The sequence below is a fragment of the Schistocerca nitens genome, chromosome 2, assembly GCF_023898315.1.
Source record: "Schistocerca nitens isolate TAMUIC-IGC-003100 chromosome 2, iqSchNite1.1, whole genome shotgun sequence".
Lineage (NCBI taxonomy): Eukaryota > Metazoa > Arthropoda > Insecta > Orthoptera > Acrididae > Schistocerca > Schistocerca nitens.
This window is the reverse complement of record NC_064615.1, coordinates 996,394,390-996,407,795: the sequence shown is the minus strand read 5'-3', so window position 1 is coordinate 996,407,795 and position 13,406 is coordinate 996,394,390.

Sequence of the window (13,406 nt, the reverse complement as noted above, 5' to 3'; positions counted from 1 at the left end):
CCAATCACACAATTGGTCTGATAGTCCATATACTCTTACTTTGTTCATTAAACGACTGTGGGGAACTGTATCGAACGCCTTGCGGAAGTCAAGAAATACGGCATCTACCTGTGAACTCGCGTCTATGGCTCTCTGAGTCTCGTGGACGAATAGCGCGAGCTGGGTTTCACACGACCGTCTTTTTCGAAACCCATGCTGATTCCTACAGAGTAGATTTCTAGTCTCCAGAAAAGTCATTATACTTGAACATAATACATGTTCCAAAATTCTACAACTGATTGACGTTAGAGATATAGGTCTATAGTTCTGCACACCTGTTCGACGTCCCTTCTTGAAAACGGGGATGACCTGTGCCCTTTTCCAATCCTTTGGAACGCTACGCTCTTCTGGAGACCTACGGTCCACCGCTGCAAGAAGAGGGGCAAGTTCCTTCGCGTACTCTGTGTAAAATCGAACTGGTATCCCATCAGGTCCAGCGGCCTTTCCTCTTTAATTGTTTCTCTGTCCCTCTGTCGTCTATTTCGATATCTACCATTTTGTCATCTGTGCGACAATCTAGAGAAGGAACTACAGTGCAGTCTTTCTGTGTGAAACAGCTTTGGAAAAAGACATTTAGTATTTCGGTCTTTAGTCTGTCATCCTCTGTTTCAGTACCATTTTGGTCACAGAGTGTCTGGACATTTTGTTTTGAGCCACCTACCGCTTTGACATAAGACCAAAATTTCTTAGGATTTTCTGCCAAGTCAGTACATAGAACTTTACTTTCGAATTCATTGAACGCCTTTCGCATAGCCCACCTCACACTACATTTCGCTTGGCGTAATTTTTGTTTGTCTGTAAGGCTTTGGCTATGTTTATGTTTGCTGTGAAGTTCCCTTTGCTTCCGCAGCAGTTTCCTAACTCGGTTGTTGTACCACGGTGGCTCTTTTCCATCTCCTACGATCTTGCTTGGCACATACTCATCTAACGCATATTGTACAATGGTTTTGAACTTTGTCCACTGATCCTCAACACTATCTGTACTTGAGACAAAACTTTTGTGTTGAGCCGTCAGGTACTCTGCAATCTGCCATTTGTCACTTTTGCTAAACAGAAAAATCTTCCTACCTTTTTTAATATTTCTATTTACGGCTGAAATCATCGATGCAGTAACCGCTTTATGATCGCTGATTCCCTGTTCTGAGTTAACTGTTTCAAATAGTTCGGGTCTGTTTGTCACCAGAAGGTCTAATATGTTATCGCCACGAGTCGGTTCTCTGTTTAACTGCTCAAGGTAGTTTTCAGATAAAGCACTTAAAAAATTTCACTGGATTCTTTGTCCCTGCCACCCGTTATGAACGTTTGAGTCTCCCAGTCTATATCCGGCAAATTAAAATCTCCACCCAGAACTATAACATGGTGGGGAAATTTACTCGAAATATTATCCAAATTATCCTTAAGGTGCTCAGCCACAACAGCTGCTGAGCCAGGGGGCCTATAGAGACATCCAATTACCATGTCTGGGCCTGCTTTAACCGTGACCTTCACCCAAGTTATTTCACATTTCGGATCTCCGTCAATTTCCTTCGATACTATTGCACTTCTTATCGCTATAAACACGCCTCCCCCTTCACTGTCCAGCCTGTCTCTGCGGTATACATTCCAATCTGAGTTTAGGATTTTATTACTGTTTACGTCTGGTTTCAGCCAACTTTCTGTCCCGCAATCGCGATAGGCTACAATCCGTTCTTCATCAAAGTCGGAAACGTGATGGTACGCATTTCTCCTCGTTACACGAGGCATCACAACAATGTTTCACAAGTCAACGCAGGTCAGCTGCTGTTTGCGTATGAGAAATCGGTTGGAATCTTTCCTCATGTCAGCACGTTTTAGGTGTCGCCACCGGCGCCAACCTTGTGTGAAAGCTCTGAAAAGCTAATAATTTGTATATCACAGCATCTTCTTCCTGTCGGTTAAATTTCGCGTCTGTAGCACGTCATCTTTGTGGTGTAGCAATTTTAATGGCCAGTAGTGTAACTCATTCTAAGAATAACACACACACCGATGCCCGGGGGGGACTTGGAACTCCGGCGGGAGGGGTCGAGCATGGAGAGGTGGAAGAATGTCATATTGTAGGATGAGTCTTGTTACAGTTTGTTTCCAACTCCTGGCCGAATTTACGTCCAAAGAGTGAAACACATCGGAGTACGGTGATGATTTGGCCAGCCGTATCGTAGTATGCCATGGGCCTCATGGTTACTCTGCAAGGTCGCGTTACTGACAAGCATTATGTGATCATTTTGGCTCATCAGGTCAATCCCATGGTACAGTGTTTTTTCTCCAATGTGATGCTGTGTTCCAAGAGGAAAGGTCCCCTGTATACACAGCTCGCATCGTCCAGGACTGGTTTTGTGAGCACAAGGATGAACTGTCGTATCCCCCAGACCGCCACATGTCCATATACGAGGGTTGGAACTTTAATAGTGGCAACTATTTATTTACAGCTCGTAGAAAATATATACGTGTTTCAAAGATTTACTGACCTTCAAAGTAGTCACCAGCAATGTGTATGCTGGTGGTAGGTTGTGTTCCAAAAATGAACAGCATAGAGACAGAGGTGCTGACACTTTCTGCCAGACCTGACCATTATTTTGCAGGACAATGCTCAAGCACGTACAGTGCAAGCTGTTACTGATTTGTTTGACTGATGGGGCTGCTAAGTGCTATACCACCTACTGCACTCCCCCGACTTAAGCCCTCGTAAGTTCAACTCGATTTCTAAACTGAAGGAAACACTTCACGTCTTTCGCTTCAGAACTGCTACAAATTCGTCGGGCAATAGACCGCACCGCTCGAACTGTCAACACAACTGGCACTGCCAAGAGTATCCTACGACTTCCACGTGTCTGGCAACGGGTTATACACATTGCTGGTGACTACTTTGAAGGACAGTTAAACTTTGAAACACATATCTATTTTTTACGAGCTGTAAGTAAATAGTTGCCACTATTAAAGTTCTAACCCTTGTATCTACACTACTGGCCATTAAAATTGCTACACCAAGAAGAAATGCAGATGATAAACGGGTATTGATTGGACAAATATATTATACTAGAACTGACATGTGATTACATTTTCACGCAATTTGGGTGCATAGATCCTGAGAAATCAGTACCCACAACAACCACCTCTGGCCGTAATAACGGCCTTGATATGCCTGGGCATTGAGTGAAACACAGCTTGGATGGCGTGTACAGGTACAGCTGCCCTTGCGGCTTCAACACTATACCACAGTAGTGACTCGCGTATTGTGACGAGCCAGTTGCTCGGCCACCATTGACAAGACGTTTTCAATTGGTGAGAGATCTGGAGAATGTGCTGGCCAGGGCAGCAGTCGAACTTTTTCTGTATCCAGACAGGCCCGTACAGGACCTGCAACATGCGGTCGTGCATTATCCTGCTGAAATGTAGGGTTTCGCAGGGAGCGAATGAAGGGTAGAGCCACGGGTCGTAGCACATCTGAAATGTATCGTCCACTGTTGAAAGTTCCGTCCATGCGAACAAGAGGTGACCGAGACGTGTAACCAATGGCACCCCATACCATCACGCCGGGTGATACGCCAGTATGGCGATGACCAATACACGCTACCAATGTGAGTTCAGCGCGATGTCGCCAAACACGGATGCGACCATCATGATGCTGTAAACAGAACCTGGATTCATCCGAAAAAATGACGTTTTGAAATTCGTGAACCCGGATTCGTCGTTGAGTACACTTTCGCAGGTGCTCCTGTCTGTGATGCAGCGTCAAGGGTAACCGCAGCAATGGTCTCCGAGCTGATAGCCCATGCTGCTGCAAACGTCGTCGAACTGTTCGTACAGATGGTTGTTGTCTTGCAAACGTTTCAATCTGTTGACTCAGGGATCAGACGTGGTTGCACGATCCGTTACAGCCATGCGGATAAGATGCCTGTCATCTCGACTGCTAGTGATACGAAGCCGTTGGGATCCAGCACGGCGTTCCGTATTACCCTCCTAAACCCACCGATTCCATATTCTGCTAAAAGTCATTGGATCTCGACCAACGCGAGTAGCATTGTCACGATACGATGAACCGCAATCGCGATAGTCTACAATCCGACCTTTATCAAAGTCGGAAACGTGATGGTACGCATTTGTCCTCCTTACACGAGGCATCGCAACAACGTTTCACCAGGTAACGCCGGTCAACTGCTGTTTGTGTATGAGAAATCGGATGGAAACTTTCCTCATGTCAGCACGTTGAAGGTGTCACCACCGGCGCCACCCTTGTGTGAATGTTCTGAAAAGCTAATCATTTGCATATCACAGCATCTTCTTCCTGTCGGTTAAATTTCGCGTTTGTAGCACGTCATCTTCATGGTGTAGCTCTTTTAATGGCCAGTAGTGTATCTATATTACTGAGGCTTTGTCGTCTACGTCGGAGTGAAAGGTGTGTTGCAGCTACCCGCCTCCATCAGCTTTACCTGAACTTGCCAACGTTTTGCAGAAACAGTCGTATAAGTTTCGCTTGAAAACCATACGGAATCTGTACTTATCCATTCGCAGACTACTGGAAGCTGTTTTGAAAGCTAATGGATTTTTTTTTTGAATTTTTTGGTAAGGTTTTATAGGACTAAACTGCTCAGCTCATCGGTCCCTAAGCCGACACACTACTTAATCTAACTTAAACTAGCTTACGCTATGGGCAACATACACACCCATGCCTGAGGAAGGACTCGAACCTCCGAGGGGGTGCGCCGCTAATGGATTTCCAAACCGTTTTAGGCACGGTAATGTGTTGTGTTTTTGGTGTTTCTATATTCCTGTCGGACCTCTGTACATTATTTATTATTGATGTTTTAAATACAATGTAAGGACATTTTTCGCTTTTTTCTGTCTACTAGTCTAGTGCTTCATTCTCATAATGATATCATCCTCTATGGAGTCTAAAGATTGTATAATTTAGTTTCTGGACTGCCTGGAGTTTAATATTCTGTAAATAAGAAATTTATTGTCGCAGAGATGCAAATGCTTTATGAAGTGTATGCACAGGTACGCCCGTTCTAAGCCCGCATCTCGTGGTCGTGCGGTAGCGTTCTCGCTTCCCACGCCCGGGTTCCCGGGTTCGATTCCCAGCGGGGTCAGGGATTTTCTCTGCCTCGTGATGGCTGGGTGTTGTGTGATGTCCTTAGGTTAGTTAGGTTTAAGTAGTTCTAAGTTCTAGGGGACTGATGACCATAGATGTTAAGTCCCATAGTGCTCAGAGCCATTTTTACGCCCGTTCTAAGATTTTCGTAATCGCTATCTCCCTATAAACAGTGTAAACTGCTTTTCGTATGTTAGCGTATTTGAACGATTTACGTATCATATTTCATCCTGATGTAATTTCGTTGCATTTGACGATGGACCGGTTATGGAAAATTGTCGCTCTTAACTTTAGACCCCAAATAAAAGAGGTTTAACAAGATTTGCTTCGCTTTTAACGGAAAATACCTTTGACTAAAAAAGGCATTATTGACAGCACTTGAAATGCAGCAGCAGCATTTCATGTGTGGACCGTTTTATGCCTACGAGCAGCAGTTCCTAATGGAAATAGCGATTGACAATAATTCAACCTCATTATCGCAAAGCGCAAGCGATCATAAGCTGTCGAAAATTAAGCTTATTCATTGGAACCGTTCTAAATTAGCACATCGGTTGGAACAACCGTGGTCCATAACACATACCGGTTTGACGCCGACCTCCGTTGGAATGCAGGCGTATACAGGTTAGTAAACTAGTGTTCATCGTAATTAGCCGACAAGCTCCCTCGTTTTCATACACAGCCATACCTTCAAACTGTCTCGTTCTTGACCACTACAGCCGTATTTCACCATTATCCGGTAGGCGCGTACTAAAGAAGGTCCCTCCAGGCAAATTCCGTTTCTTTTGTCTGCGCTTTGCACGATAGTAACCGCAACGGTTTTTGCACGGCTTTTGTACTCATTGTCATTTTCGTATAACTAATAGTAATCAGAGGTGGAATATCACTTAGGTGAATGGATAGTGGTTTGAAAGGAGGTTTAAGATGAACATCAACAAAAGTAAAACAAAACTAATAAAGTGTAGTCAAATTAGGCGATGCTGAGGGAATTGAATAAGAAAGTGAGAAACAACAAATAGTAGATGAGTTTTGCTATCTGGGCAGCAAAATAACTTTCGATGAATATATAATATACAGAGTAGCAATAGCAACAAGAACCGTCTCTAAAAAAAAATTATTAACACCTATATATATACACTCCTGGAAATGGAAAAAAGAACACATTGACACCGGTGTGTCAGACCCACCATACTTGCTCCGGACACTGCGAGAGGGCTGTACAAGCAATGATCACACGCACGGCACAGCGGACACACCAGGAACCGCGGTGTTGGCCGTCGAATGGCGCTAGCTGCGCAGCATTTGTGCACCGCCGCCGTCAGTGTCAGCCAGTTTGCCGTGGCATACGGAGCTCCATCGCAGTCTTTAACACCGGTAGCATGCCGCGACAGCGTGGACGTGAACCGTATGTGCAGTTGACGGACTTTAAGCGAGGGCGTATAGTGGACATGCGGGAGGCCGGGTGGACGTACCGCCGAATTGCTCAACACGTGGGGCGTGAGGTCTCCACAGCACATCGATGTTGTCTCCAGTGGTCGGCGGAAGGTGCACGTGCCCGTCGACCTGGGTCCGGACCGCAGCGACCCACGGATGCACGCCAAGACCGTAGGATCCTACGCAGTGCCGTAGGGGACCGCACCGCCACTTCCCAGCAAATTAGGGACACTGTTGCTCCTGGGGTATCGGCGAGGACCATTCGCAACCGTCTCCATGAAGCTGGGCTACGGTCCCGCACACCGTTAGGCCGTCTTCCGCTCACGCCCCAACATCGTGCAGCCCACCTCCAGTGGTGTCGCGACAGGCGTGAATGGAGGGACGAATGGAGACGTGTCGTCTTCAGCGATGAGAGTCGCTTCTGCCTTGGTGCCAATGATGGTCGTATGCGTGTTTGGCGCCGTGCAGGTGAGCGCCACAATCAGGACTGCATACGACCGAGGCACACAGGGCCAACACCCGGCATCATGGTGTGGGGAGCGATCTCCTACACTGGCCGTACACCACTGGTGATCGTCGAGGGGACACTGAATAGTGCACGGTACATCCAAACCGTCATCGAACCCATCGTTCTACCATTCCTAGACCGGCAAGGGAACTTGCTGTTCCAACAGGACAATGCACGTCCGCATGTATCCCGTGCCACCCAACGTGCTCTAGAAGGTGTACGTCAACTACCCTGGCCAGCAAGATCTCCGGATCTGTCCCCCATTGAGCATGTTTGGGACTGGATGAGGCGTCGTCTCACGCGGTCTGCACGTCCAGCACGAACGCTGGTCCAACTGAGGCGCCAGGTGGAAATGGCATGGCAAGCCGTTCCACAGGACTACATCCAGCATCTCTACGATCGTCTCCATGGGAGAATAGCAGCCTGCATTGCTGCGAAAGGTGGATATACACTGTACTAGTGCCGACATTGTGCATGCTCTGTTGCCTGTGTCTATGTGCCTGTGGTTCTGTCAGTGTGATCATGTGATGTATCTGACCCCAGGAATGTGTCAATAAAGTTTCCCCTTCCTGGGACAATGAATTCACGGTGTTCTTATTTCAATTTCCTGGAGTGTATATATATATATATATATATATATATATATATATATATATATATATATATATATAAAAGGAAATTCAGCCACTGAGGAGGTACAATAGTGGGTGAAAGTTTTTTTAATGAATCGTTAGCAAACAATTACTACACCATTTCTAAAGCTACATTTTTGAAAACTGACGTTTGACTTCTCGGTTAGAAATAAAAAAATAAGTAACTTCCTGGCAGATTAAAACTGTGTGCCGGACCGAGACTCGAGCTCGGGACCTTTGCCTCTCGCGGGCAAGTGCTCTACCGGCTGAGCTACCCAAGCACGACTCTCGCCCCGTCCTCACATCTGTACTTTTGCCAGTACCTCGCCTCCTACGTTCCAAACTTTACAGAAGCTCTCCTGCGAACCTTGCAGAACTAGCACTCCTGAAAGAAAGGATATTGTGGAGACATGGCTTAGCCACAGCCTGGGGGATGTTTCTAGAGTGAAATTTTCACTCTACTGCGGAGTGTGCGCTGATATGAAACTTCCTGGCAGATTAAAACTGTGTGCCGGACCGAGACTCGAACTCGGGACCTCAGATGTATTTTGGACTGGATAGTATTACTAGCTGTCTCACTTTATTGTACTAGTTTAGAGTGCAGTGGCAACGTCTGCCACCGAATGTATCAGGATGATCAAATGTAGCGGGGAGAGGTAGAAGGCACTGTACTAAGACTCGTCTGAGCTTTCCAAGTGATTTATTGTTTCCAACTACAGTGCCGTGTTCCCCTCGGTCTGCGTCACCAGGTCCCGCAATGCTGAGGAGACCACTTTGCTGTCTGCAAAACGGCTTGGCGCGAAATTGCTGCCCACCATAGCGAGCCTTGGAGTGGTCCGCCGCTGGCTGGCTACGGTCCTGGCATCAGCCTTAGAGGGTCAAAGCAGCGACCCGCCATGGATTGGAAAACTGGCGCTCCATCTGCTGCTGCACGTAGCTGGTGGTGTGACATGCCCCTGCCGTCCAGGAGAGCTGGCACACTTGAATGAATCTCGTTAGAAACCAGCACCTATTAATACGCGGCTGTGCACCTCTGTTTTGCCATATGCGCTGCTTTGCGCCACGTACTAATAACACGCTAGGTTGGCCAGTGGGACCCTTCTGCCTGTAATTTGTGACATGCAAAACTGCTACGTATACTCTTTCAGCAATTTGCCAGCCCTGTGGACTCTATTCTACTTCACAAATGTTGGTATGCGTAACTCACTGCAATCTGGCCGCACCTGGCTGTAACTTGTGCCCATAATATTGCACAAAACTAGCTTTCCCTATCATAAACAGTGGTGCCGCTACAACAGTTACTCGCCGGCCGAAGTGGCCGTGCGGTTAAAGGCGCTGCAGTCTGGAACCGCAAGACCGCTACGGTCGCAGGTTCGAATCCTGCCTCGGGCATGGATGTTTGTGATGTCCTTAGGTTAGTTAGGTTTAACTAGTTCTAAGTTCTAGGGGACTAATAACCTCAGCAGTTGAGTCCCATAGTGCTCAGAGCCATTTGAACCATTTGAACAACAGTTACTAGTTAAGATCTGTTCGAGAATGAGGCCATGAAGGAAGATATCTTGTATCTATTAACATTTAGATCTAAATTTATATAGTTTCTAAAACATAGTAAAATGTGCTACAAGGCACATAACATCCTGAAAACCACAGATCCAGGGAATTAGGTGGATGTAGTATGTCTTGAGTTCAGAAAACCTTGTGACTTAGTACCACACAAATGCTTATTAAATGAAGTACGATAATGTGGATTATGGAACTAAATCTGTGAATGGACTGCTCGTGGTCCAGCGGTCAGCGTTGCTGACTCTCGATCACAGGGCCCTGTGTGCGATTCCCGGGACTCGGGACCATGTGTGTATATTGTCCTCTTCATCATTTCATAATAATCGACGCGGAAGTCGCTGTAGTGGTGTCAAATAAAGAGCCTTGCACCAGGCGACCGAGCTGTCCAGAAGAGGACTCACGGCTGCAGTTTCCATACGGACATACCAGTTTTTTCGTGACTGGATTGCAGATTCCTTGGTACGGAGGATGCAGCATGTTAACGTCGATGGAAAGTCATCGACAGATGTAGAATTAACTTCAAGCTTACCTAACGGTATCTTGCTGTTCATATAGTATATGTTAATGACCTTTATCCGCCTTCTGCCGACCTGCAGTTGAAATGTGAAGTTGTTGTTGTCACGGAGCCACCAGATTGTTTGATACGCTGTTTGAAGTTAAGTTTGGTTAGACTGTAGAAAGTGTCCGTTTGCTGCGCTATACTAGGCAGATCGCATAATCTTATTTATGTCACCAAACTGACAGGCCCAAGTGACTTCAGCACATGGAGGAAACTTGTCTCTCTCTCTCTGTGACACTAGCAACTTTGGTTTTGAAGATGAGCTGAGTTGTGTATTATGGAAATAATGGACACCCGCTTGAATAACTCGCTTAAATGAACACTCTGCCACTGGAACATCCATATGAGCACGGCAGATTAAGTACAGCACGTTGCACCAACCCCTTAAGCTCTGAAAGTTTCTGGCTCTCCAACTAAAACTGGTAAATGTTTGAATACGAGAGTTACGTGATGTTGTTGCTGTTGTTTGCGATCTTCATTCCACAGACTGGTTTGATGCAGCTCTCTGTACTTCTCTATCCTGTGCGAGCCTCTTGAGCTCCGAGTAAGTACTGCAATCTACATCAGTCTGAATCTGGTTACTGTATTCATTTCTTGGTCTCCCTCTACAATTTTTACTCCTTGCACTTCCCTCCAATACTAAGTTGGTGACCCCTTGATGTCTCAGAACATGTCCTATCAACAGATTCCTTCTTTTGGTCAAGTTGTGAAATTTCTTGTCTCCCAAATTCTATTCTGTAACTTCTCATTACTTACGTGATATACCCATCTAATCTTCAGAATTTTCCTGTAGCACCACATTTCAAAAGCTTCTATTCTCTTCTTGTCTGAACTGCTTATCGTCCATGTTTCACTCTCACACATGGTTACACTCCCTACAAACATTTCAGGAAAGACTTCCTCATACTTAAATCTATACTGGATGTAAATAAATTTCCCTTCTTCAGAAACGCTTTTCTTGCCATTGCTAGTCCACACTTTATATCCTCTCTAATTCGGCCATCATCAGTTATTTTCCTGTCCAAAGAGCAAAACTCATCTAGTACTTTAAGTGTCTCGTTTCCTAATTTAAATCCCTCAGCCTCGCCAGATTAATTTGGCCACATTCCATTATCCATGTTCTGCTTTTGTTGATGTTAATCTTTTATCCTCCTTTGATGACACTGTCCACTCCATAGAATTGCTCTTCCAAGTCTTTTGAGGTAGCTAAACAACAGAAAAAAATAATGTTATGTTTAAAAAATTATAACTCGTTGCCGTAAAATACTGGAAAATAAGTGCACTGCCTGACAAAGAAAGTGAAGCAACCAGAAGATGTGGTCGGATGTCAGAGTAATTTAGTACATGTACATACCATCAGCGGGTATGTAAACGATTAGAGGTGCAATTATCTTTGACTGGTAGAAAGCTCACTAGAGGGCATCAGTGTTGTTCATGTTTAGTTTTGTCATCAGGCCTGGCAGAGTGCGGGAACGGCGTCAGATGTTGAGTGATCGCTGTGGAGGGCACAGAGATGCCCTCTACTTGTGTGAAACAGCGTTATCAGCATCTGACAGAGTTTCAGAGAGGCTCACTGTGGGTCTGCATTTATCCGGCTGGTAGAATAGTGCAGTATTCAGATTTTTGGGGCATTGAGATGTGCCAAGGGCCTGATGTTGGACTGCATAGGAACGTGAGCGCTGGCATACTCGTTGTCAAGGTTTAGGTCGACCAAGTGTGCCGACCATAAGGGTCGATCGCCGTGTTGTGCACCAAGCCCACCATAACCCCTTCATATCTGCATCTGCCATCCGAGAACAAGTACTTGATGCCTTGCAATTTTTTCTGCAGCATTCCGTACCACTGGTCGAAGATAAGAATAACCGGCCTAGGGAATAACAGTCCCATGCGTAGGCTGCCATTAACACCGCAACACAAACGGCTGCGTTTGGACTACGTAAATTGACAAAATATCGATACATCGATATTTTCCTCGGGAACTGTCGGCGGTTATCGATTATATTTTCTTCCCCGATAAATCAGTATGTCGATATCAAAACATTGCGTTCTGACAATTTTTATTTTATACTATATTTTTTTCACAATTTTTCGTGAATATTTGAAATTATTCTTTCGGAATAGTAGTAGAACATAATTTTACTTTCACTTTGTAAGCTTTTATAATGTCCAATCTTTTTCTTTGACCGTGTGAAGGAGGTATAGATGGCACAAAAGAAGAAGTCCAATTCCACTGGGGGGAGCGGGAGGTGGGGGCGGTGAAAACGGAATAGCAATATTTCCGATGTGAAAAAATAGCACACCACTTGCACTAAAAAAACGATTTTTAATGCAACTAACGTGGTTGGAAGAAACAGCACACCAGTTCCGTCAAAAAAATTTTTTAACGGACTCAAATGGTTCAAATGGCTCTAAGCACTATGGGACGTAACATCTGAGGTCATCAGTCCCCTAGACTTAGAACTACTTAAACCTGACTAACCTAAGGACATCACACACGTCCATGCCCGAGGCAGGATTCAAACCTGCGACCGCAGCAGCAGCGCGGTTCCGGACTGAAGCGCCTAGAACCGCTCGGCCACTGCGGCCTGCTTTAACGCAAATAGTGTGCTATTTCTTCAGATTGGGATCCTTCAAAAATAGTTGGTGAAAGTGATAAACAAAAATCTAAATGACGAGATTGGTCTTTGCGGTGGGTGGAGACGTGTGATGGGAAATGCTGACGTAATCGCCGCTTAGCTCTACCAACAGAAACTGCAACGCTTGGCTTCACCACGCAATAATCCTACATCAGGGCGAAAAAGATTTATTTCGACATGTAGCTAATGGGACATTAAGAAATTGGGGTATGAGAGGTTAACTGAAATGAAATATTGCATGACAGTGCACCACGTACACATTTGTTAATTAATGACATAATAGTTGACCAAGAAAGTATTGTAATGCAAGCTTTTCATCTTCACAAAGTCCAATTAGTAACTTCCAAATTCTCAAATTAAGTATTTTTTTCTTTCAATTCTTGCTCAAAGGCGGGTAGGCAGACTCCTAGCTTGTCGATATACATAACATATAATAATAAATCAATACTTAAATATGAAGGGCTCATTTCAATAGTGGTACAAGTCCATTTTTGTTCATATTGAGATACAAGAGTCCTAAAGTTAAATGAGCGCTGAAAAATCTGCAGTTGATATACCAGAAATATTCAAAGATATGGCTTCTTGCTAGAGATGAACCTTTCTTTCTGTTTGTTTGGCTCATTAATTGCAGAAGCATTATAGATAGAAAAGTGGAGGTAACGGACTTGTACCACTATTGAAATAAGCCCTTCATGTAAGGCCCTAAAACCAGCAATATACAGGGTGATTCAAAAAGAATACCACAACTTTAAAAATGTGTATTTAATGAAAGAAACGTAATATAACCTTCTGTTATACATCATTACAAAGAGTATTTAAAAAGGTTTTTTTTCACTCAAAAACAAGTTCAGAGATGTTCAATATGGCCCCCTCCAGACACACGAGCAATATCAACCCGATACTCCAACTCGTTCCACACTCTCTGTAGCAT